This window comes from Chelonia mydas, chromosome 10 (assembly GCF_015237465.2).
Source record: "Chelonia mydas isolate rCheMyd1 chromosome 10, rCheMyd1.pri.v2, whole genome shotgun sequence".
Lineage (NCBI taxonomy): Eukaryota > Metazoa > Chordata > Testudines > Cheloniidae > Chelonia > Chelonia mydas.
Window position 1 is genome coordinate 26,835,072 of NC_051250.2, and position 9,643 is coordinate 26,844,714.

At 42.7% G+C, this 9,643-nt stretch overlaps 1 long non-coding RNA gene across 1 annotated transcript in view; it reads right to left on the reverse strand.

Moving 5' to 3' along the window:
* Positions 1 to 8,941, reverse strand: part of LOC122462057 — a 207,962-nt gene extending 199,021 nt beyond the window's left edge. The window contains exon 1 of the long non-coding RNA XR_006284394.1: positions 8,857 to 8,941. This is a non-coding gene — a long non-coding RNA (uncharacterized LOC122462057). The remainder of the gene's footprint in view (positions 1 to 8,856) is intronic.
* Between the last annotated feature and the right edge of the window lie 702 nt (positions 8,942 to 9,643).

Below are 9,643 nucleotides of genomic sequence, written 5' to 3' on the forward strand. Positions count from 1 at the left end.
AACTGTGTTGTTGTGAGCCTCCCGCCCTGGGGCCGGCCCAGAGGCCCAGATTTCCTGCTCCTGTGGCTCCAGCCCCACAGGAGCTAGTGGGATCAGCTGCCCTGGGCCAGGGAGGTGGAGCTGGAAGGTTCCTCCCAGAGGCGACATGTGGAGCAGTCACATGCCCCACTTTTAAATTGTGCCCCCCCCCCCGTAACAGCAGGTACCAGTCATCTCTGCACAGGGGTGTGGAAAATTCACACCCCTGAGTGACTCAATTATACCCACGTAACTCCCCGTGTAGACAGCGCTCTGTTGATAGGAGGGTTTCTTCCATCAACATAGCTACTGCCTCTCAGGGACTTCATGTGTAAGTGTAGACAAGCTGTCAAGGTTCCTTCCCCACTCTGAACTCTAGGGTACAGATGTGGGAACCTGCATGAAAGACCCCCTAAGCTTATTCTTACCAGCTTCGGTTAAAAACTTCCTCAAGGTACAAACTTTGTCTTGTCCTTAAACCCTTTGCTACCACCACCAAGCATGTTAAACAAAGAACAGGGAAAGAGCCCACTTGGAGATGTCTTCCCCCCAAAGTATTCCCCCAAGCCCTACACCCCCTTTCCTTGGAAAGGCTTGATAAAAATCCTCACCAATTTGCATAGGTGAACAGAGACCCAAACCCTTGAATCTTAAGAACAATGAAAAAGCAATCAGGTTCTTAAAAGAAGAATTTTAATTAAAGAAAAAGTAAAAAAATCACCTCTGTAAAATCAGGATGGCAAATACCTTACAGGGTAATCAGATTCAAAACACAGAGAATCCCTCTAGGCAAAACCTTAAGTTACAAAAAGACACAAAAACAGAAATATACATTCTATTCAGCACAACCTATTTTACCAGCCATTTAACAAAAGGAAATCTAATGCATTTCTAGCTAGGTTACTTACTAACTTAGCAGAAGTTCTGAAGAGCACTGCTGATCTGTTCCCGGCAAAAGCATTACAGACAGACAGACAGACCCTTTGTTTCCCCCCCCCTCCAGCTTTTAAAGTAACTTGTCTCCTCATTGGTCATTTTGGTCAGGTGCCAGCAAGATTATCTTAGCTTCTTAACCCTTTACAGGTGAAAGGGTTTTGCCTCTGGCCAGGAGGGATTTTATAGTTCTGTATACAGAAAGGTGGTTACCCTTCCCTTTATATTTATGACACAAGCCCTAAGAGTGGTAGGACTGCATAAGTGCCATGGAGAGTGAGGTGCAGGTAGCCAGACCTGTCACCTGAGGAGTGTACTCAAGAAAAACAAGAAGGGCTCGAAGGCACAGTTCACTCAGTAACAATAAGAAGCGTATACAGTGCTGGAGTACATTTTGTGGAGGACAGGCTATTGCAAAATATCAGACACAATGCTTTGGCAGTAATGCTAATATGAGCACGATGTGAGACTGAGGTTTTCCTCTTTCAGTTCATGCTTTCCTCTATCCTTTTCAGTGGAGTGGACTCTGCTTTCACGAGGTCTGAATTTAGCCCAATGAGCAACAGCACCCCAGCTAGCCAAGGTGCTAATTCTCATTTGCCTGTTAATGTTAATCACCTCTAAAAAACACATCACCACAGATTACAATAAATAGTTATTCCAGGAGGAAATGTGCTTTCATACCTAGTAATCGCCAGCTGGTGGGAAGTTTTTCTGCTTCTTTAAATCTATCATCTCAGAAAGGAAATCCAACGTAAAAGCTCAGTGTCAGCATGCATTACAGATGGCACAGGAATTGAAATGGTTACTTGGACTACAGATTCCATGAGATGACATATGCTGAGGGCTAGTCCAGGATATTAGTGTATTAATTTTGCTAGCTCAGTAATGTACCAGTCGTGCACCACTGGGAGCTTTCTCTTGTTCCCTATCAAAAAGATGTTGCATCTTATAGTGTACAAAGCATTATTTAACAGCAGCTGGGTTTCCTGAGATTCAGAAGTAAGCTGAGAGAGAAGTTTCTATCAACCTTTGAATTTTCAATTTTCTGTGAATGTGGACATTATTTCCAAAAGCCTCTACAGTCATGTAGCTGCATTAAAAAAAAAAAAAAAAAAGACAGGAAAAAGACATAGTAAGCGACAAAGATAGGGAACCACTAGATATTTTCCAGCTCCCAGCTGAGACAGTTAGGATTTAGCTCAATCAGAACACTAATTATCAAATGGCATCCGTACTATACAGTTCCCCTTTTTTAGCGACTCCTTCCTAGTCCCTGATTAAATAAGTAAAGGGGCCTTGAACTAGAATGGTGGGGAACATATCCCTATGGGTATGTCTACACTGCCATAAAACATGTGCAGCTAGCTCGTCAGCTGACTTAGGCTTGTGGGGCTTGGGCTGTGGGCACTGTTCCCTCTAAGCTGTGTGCGTGTGCGCGTGCACACAGATCCTAAACCCCGCGCACATGGTGAAACACCACACGCACAAAAATTTGCACAGAAGCACAATAATTTGCACAAAAGAAATTTTTTGTGCAATAGGCCATTGTGCCTCAAGAATCTGAAAAAAATCATAGCTTTACTGTAAAATACACACATTTCTAATGACTGTTTGTAAGTATCTGCAATGTGATATTCATTGTGAAGAATTTTTTTGGGCACATGGCCTGTCAAAAATTAGAGGGAACATTGGCAGTGGGGCTATAAGATTTCAGTGTAGACATTCAGACTTGGTCTGGAGCTGGACTCTGGGACCCTCCCCAGTCGTGGGCTCTAGCCTAAGCCCAAACATCAGTGCTACATTTTTATAGACCCACAGCCAGAGTCAGCTGGCATGGGCCAGATGCAGGTGTTTCATTGCACTATAGACATATCCTAAGAGTCTATGGGCCAAGTTCACTGGTGATAAGGACAAAAGAAAATTATCAGAACAAGGAAATAAGTGGTTGCAGGTGGTAAAGTGGTGTAACTTGCATCAAGGCATGTGAGTTCCATTCATTTTCCACACAAATAGAGTAGTGTTGCAGGAGGTAAGAAACAGTTTTCAGACTTTCTGCACCGGTACTATAGCGGAGAATGGTTAGGAAGAGTAATGTGAGGGGAGGGATCAGAAGGAGACCCCATCGATCAGAAGGCATGAGATGCATTGTCCTAGGGATGGGGGTCCACGACCACCACTCCCAAAAGGATGAAACAAGTGACAGTGGTCAGGGACTCCCTCCTAAGGGGGACGGAGTCATCCATCTGCCGTCCAGACCAGGAAACTCGAGAAGCGTGCTGCTTGCCTGGAGCTAGAATTCAGGATGTGATGGACTGTCTGCTGAGATGATCAAACCCTCGGACCGTTACCCCGTCTCACTTCTCCATGTGGGCGTCAATGATACTGCCAAGAATAACATTGAGTGGGTCACTGCAGACTATGTGGCTCTGGGAAAAAGGAAAAAGGAGTTTGAGGCGCAAGTTGTGTTCTTGTCCATCCTCCCTGTTGAAGGAAAAGGCCCAGGTAGGGACCATCAAATTGTGGAAGTAAATGCATGGTTACACAGGTGGTGTCGGAGAGAGGGCTTTGGATTCTTTAACCATGGGATGTTGTTCCAGGAAGAAGGATTGCTAGGAAGAGATGGGATCCACCTAACAAAGAGAGGGAAGAGCATCTTTGCAGGCAGGCTTGCTAACCTAGTGAGGAGGGCTTTAAACTAGGTTCACCGGAGGATTGAGATCTAAGCCCTGAGGTAAGTGGGGTACCAGGAGGAAACACAAGGAGGAGGGTGCAACAGGGGAGGCCTCCTGATTCATACTGAGAAAGCAGGGCAATCGGCTAGTTATCTTAGGTGCCTATATACGAAAGCAAGAAGCCTGGGAAAAAGCAGGAAGAATTGGAAGTCCTGGCACAATCAAGGAACTATGATGTGATTGGAATAACAGAGACTTGGTGGGGTGACTCACATGACTGGACCACTGTCATGGATGGGTATAAACTGTTAAGCAAGGACAGGCGGGGGAGAAAAGATGGAGGAGTTGCACTGTATGTAAGGAAGCAGTATGATTGCACAGAGTTCCAGTATGAAACTGGAGAAAAGCCTGTTGGGAATCTTTGGATTAAGTTTAGCGGCAAGAGCAACAAGGGTGATGTCATGGTGGGCATCTGCTATAGACCGCCAGACCAGGAGGATGAGGTAGACAAGGCTTTCTTTGGACAACTAACAGAAGTTTCCAGATCACAGGCCCTGGTTCTCATGGGGGACTTCAATCACCCTGACATCTGCTAGGAGAGCAACACAGCAGTGCACAGACAATCCAGGAAGTTTTTGGAGAGTGTTGGGGACAACTTCCTGGTACAAGTGCTGGAGGAACCAACTTGGGGCCGTGCTCCTCTTGACCTGCTGCTCACAAACAGGGAAGAATTGGTAGGGGAAGTGGAAGTGGGTGGCAACCTGGGTAGCAATGGTCATGAAATGGTCAAGTTCAGGATCCTGACACAAGGAAGAAAGGAGAGCAGCAGAATATGGACCCTGGACTTCAGAAAAGCAGACTTTGCCTCCCTCATAGAACTAATGAGCAGGATCTCCTGGGAGGCTAATACGAAGGGAAAAGGAGTCCAGGAGAGCTGGCTGTATTTTAAAAAGGCCTTACTGAGGGCTCAGGAACAAACCATCCCAGTGTGCAGAAAGAATAGCAAATATGGCAGGCAACCAGCTTCGCTTAACAGTGAAATCTTCGGTGACCTTAAACACAAAAAGGAAGCTTACAAGGAGTGTTAACTTGGACAGATGACTAGGAAGGAGTATAAAATATTGCTAGAGCATCCAGGGGTGTAATCATGAAGGACAAAGCACAAATAGAGTTGCAGCTAGCAAGGGATGCGAAGGGTAACAAGAAGGGTTTCTACAGATATGGTAGTAACACGAAGGTGGTCAGGGCAAGTGTGGGGCCCTTACTGAATGAGAGAGGCAACCTAGTGACAGAGGATGTGGAAAAAGCTGAGTATGAATTGGATGAATGGACTATAAGATGGATAGAAAGTTGGCTAGATCTTTGGGCTCAGCGGGTAGTTCGATGTCTAGTTGGCAGCCGGTTTCAAGCAGAGTGCCCCAGGGATCAGTCCTGGGGCCATTTTTCTTTATCATTTTCATTTTTTGATCTCAATGATGGGATGAATTGCACTATCAGCAAGTTCACGGATGACACTAAGCTGTGGGGAGAGGTACATACCCTGGGGGGTAGGGATAAAGTCCAGAGTGACCTAGACAAATTGGAGGATTGGGCTAAAAGAAATCTGATGAGGTTCAACAAGGACAAGGGTAGAGTCCTGCACTTAGGACAGAAGAATCGCATGCACCGCTACAGGCTGGGAACCAACTGGCTAAGCGGCAGTTCTGCAGGCTAACGGCATATTGGGCTGCATTAGTAGGAGCATTGCCAGCAGATCGAGGGAAGTGATTATTCCCCTCTATTTGGCGCTGGTGAGGCCACATCTGGAGTATTGCATCCAGCTTTAGCCCCCCCCCTACAGAAAGGATGTGGGCAAATTGGAGAGAGTCTAGCAGAGGGCAACAAAAGGTGATTAGGGGTCTGGGGCAAATGACTTATGAGGAGAGGCTGAGGGAACTGGGATTGTTTAGTTTGCAGAAGAGAAGAATGAGGGGGGATTTGATAGCTGCTTTCAACTACCTGAAAGGGGGTTCCAAAGAGGATGGATCTAGACTGTTCTCAGTGGTAGCAGATGACAGAACAAGGAGTAATGGTCTCAAGTTGCAGTGGGGGAGGTTTAGGTTGGATATTAGGAAAAACTTTTTCACTGGGAGGGTGATGAACCACTGGAATGCATTACCTAGGGAGGTGGTGGAATCTCCGTCCTTAGAAGTTTTTAAGGTCAGGCTTGACAAAGCCCTGGCTGGGATGATTTCACTGGGGATTGGTCCTGCTTTGAGCAGGGGGTTGGACTAGATGACCTCTTGAGGTCTCTTCCAACTCTAATCTTCTATGATTCTATGAAAACAAGCTACCTTATGTGTTTAAAGAATCAGTCTATATACAAGCTTATGAAATGTTTAGCTAATGTCCATGACATGTTTAAATTGATGCTCTCTTGCTTTGAATACTTTTTAATGCCCTGTATTTTGCCTTTGAACCAGGACTACTTTATGCTCTCCCAAAACATGCTTTTCCTGCTACATTGCCCCCACTGGTATGTATGTTACACTCACTTCACATTTGATTCAAGTTACATCACTTTACTGTTCGCCCCTATTTTCTGACCAATTTATATCCAATGTGCCACTTACAAAACTGTTAACAGTTGTAACCTGCAGTAGGGCCATTTTTAAAACTGTCGTTCTAGTTAAATAAAAGAACTGGAGTTCTTCAGAAAGCTGGGAAAGATGCCTTGAAGAATAAGACTCTAAGTTGTATTTGTATTATTTGGAGGGGGGGAGGAATTCATGTAGCCCATATATTTCTTTGTGTGTGTGTGTGTTTAAAGACTTAAACAGTGAAATACAGTTTCCACTGAACTATTGAGAAGTTTCCTGGTTATCTGAAATATGGATATTTTGAAATTGTACAGAACCTTTTCATCTGAAGATGTCAAACTACAAACATTAAATTAATCACATTGTGCCTCTTAGAAGAATATTTAATGTCATTTTACAAGTCACACACAGAGAAAAACAGAGAACTAAGGGCAGGTTACTGAAACTTCCTGAAAAAAATCAAAAGGAGTACTTGTGGCACCTTAGAGACTAACAAATTTATTTGAGCATAAGCTTTCGTGAGCTACAGCTCACTTCATCGGATGCACCACTGAATGCATCCGATGAAGTGAGCTGTAGCTCACGAAAGTTTATGCTCAAATAAATGTGTTAGTCTCTAAGGTGCCACAAGTCCTCCTTTTCTTTTTGCGAATACAGACTAACACGGCTGCTACTCTGAAACCTGAAAATTCCTGGTCCATCTTGTAAGATCTTTGGGGCAGGAACTCTATACTTGTACAGTTCTTAGCACACGGTGGCTCAGGTCAATGAATATCACATTGCAGATACTTACAAACAGTCATTAGAAATGTGTGTATTTTACAGTAAAGCTATGATTTTTTTCAGATTCTTGAGGCACAATGGCCTATTACACAAATTCAGTTAAATCCTAGTCATTTTACTTACAAATTATTCCAACTATCATATGATCAGTAGCTTGAGTCACAGAAATAAGGTCAGATAAACACTCGTTCAGTACATTTCCCTCTGTTTTCATCATTTCATTCATTATATAGCTGTAAAATTTAATTTTAACTAGCTAATTAATAATACATATATTAGCAAGTGCTACAACAACTGATATGAATACCAATTCTACTCTGTTGTATCAAAACAAAGGATTACAGTGGAAGTTCTTTGAAAGTATCATCAAAATTTATGGCACCAGAGGTGCTACAAGTTTATGTGTTTTTTGTTTTTTGTTTTTGAGGGTTTTTTTTTTTTGTTTAATTCAGTGATATTTTATTGGGTTTGCTTTTTGTTTTAAACTGACATGTGCAGAGTATCCAAACAGTCTAAGATTAGATCACACCAAACTTCCTTGTGAAAAAGAAATGCCTTCAAAATTTTTAAGGGATATCCTGTTTAGCAGCATCATGGATAGGCAGTATTCCTAGAAGTTAGGCACTGGATTGTGACTCAGGAAACCCGGGTTCAATTCTTGGCTCTGACACTAACTTGCTGTGTGACTTTGGGCAAGTCACTTCTCCACTGTGTGCCTCAGTTTCCCCATCTGCAAAATGGAGGCAATAATACTTTCCAACCTCTTTGGAAAGTACTTTGTGAACAACAGATGAAAAGTGCTATGTAAGAAATAGATATCATTCTATAATGCTGGTAGTTTGTTCTCAAATTTCATGTCATATTTTAAATAACATTTCTCACCACCACTAACCCAAACAGTGTATGTTAAAAATGTTACTCACGCCATGATTCAGCCAGCTAGAGGACTGGTATGGCCATTAACAAAGATGAATCTATGTAAGAACAAACACTTCTAAAGCCTTATCCCAAGTTCCTACAACTACTTGACAGACTGCTGCACATGCATGGCACCCCATTGACTTCAATAGGAGTTAGCCTGCATGGAGCCAATTGCAAGATTGGGACCTAACTTAGGTTTAAAACTCTCCACATACTTACTCCAGTTTACCTTACATATCTCTGTTTATGTCCCCTGTCCTACTACCTCCACATTTCTAAAGCTGGTCTATCCACATAATATCACCAATGTTAGTGCAAGAGCCTTTCCCTCTGCACTGCCTGACATCCAAACCAGCTACCCTCAAACTCTCTGCCTCTCACCCTCCAAATCTGATCTGAACGTTTCTCTTTTCTCCCTTCCTTTGCATCTCCCTCAGATAATGCTTCTTTCAATATGACTGTATTTAAATTTGCAATACTTTTCAAGATACAGTTTGTACAAGAAACACTACACAAAACAAAGTTGAAACACAAAACCACATGCATATTTTTTTTTAAAAAAATATCTATTGGCTTTACCATACATTCTGCCAGGAGTTCTGGAAAATGTTGTATAGCGGGAGTGCTGAGAGCCATTGAACCAAACTGTAAACCCTGTATATGATGGAAACCACTTCAAGCCCGGGGGTGCAGCAGCACCCCTAGTTGCAACACCTATACACTCTGCATGAAAGGAATCCATTCTATTATGTACAGTGAGGAGGATTACATTTCTATTCCATAAGGATACATTTCCTCGTGCATTGCAAAAGTATTTTAAGTAGTTCCTTCTGTCCATGTAGATACTATATTGTTTTACAACTTAATTTAAATAACAAATCTGATTCTGTGGCAGGCATATGTACCACCTCCCTACGAATAACAAGAAAAACATGAGAGGTACTTACAGAGAAGAAACAGATGCAACAAGCAGGAGAGCATTGCAAAATGGCCACTTTAGGGCTGCAGCAACTTGACTGTGCCAAATTTAAAGGGCTACCATGAGTAAGGCATGCTGGGAAAAATCCTATAATATAACAATCCTGCTCTTGGAACAAGAAAGTCATCAAGAAAAGTATTGCCCCTGTCAGCAGTAGATTATTGTTATATGATATGTAGTTAAGGTTTTTTCCCCAATCCCATTCTTAGGTGAAATCTGCTGATTTGTATCATCTCTGCATTTTTTAGCCTCCCTTCAGTGCCCAATTCCCCTTCCTCCATTACATCGTTTTATTACAGTGTCTGTAGTGAGATAGACGCCTTAGTCCCTCTTCATCTGAGACAATCTTAATTTTCATACTGCTAAATAGTGGATGAAGGCTACACCCTCCATTACAATGGGCTTTTATAATATAAATTTTTCATCAGGTTTTTCAGGTTGCATTGATGTATTTGTACGTTAGAGATGTAGGACTGGATTTCTCCACTCTCTTGCATAGTTATTAACATGAATGTGAAGTGGGAGTATGGGACTACCATTCTGACCTGATAGCATTTTATAATCACTTTGCACTGGGGTAAATCACTTCACAAGGCAGTGGAGAACCAGGCTGTATGATGACCAAGTCAGAAATCCCAAGAAGTCCAAGGAAGGTGTCTTTTTACCTCACTACAGACACTGACTGTTTATCTTTTTGAAAGCAACAAGGAGATAATTAGCCCAGGTTATAAACCAATCTCCTAGTTTCCACATTC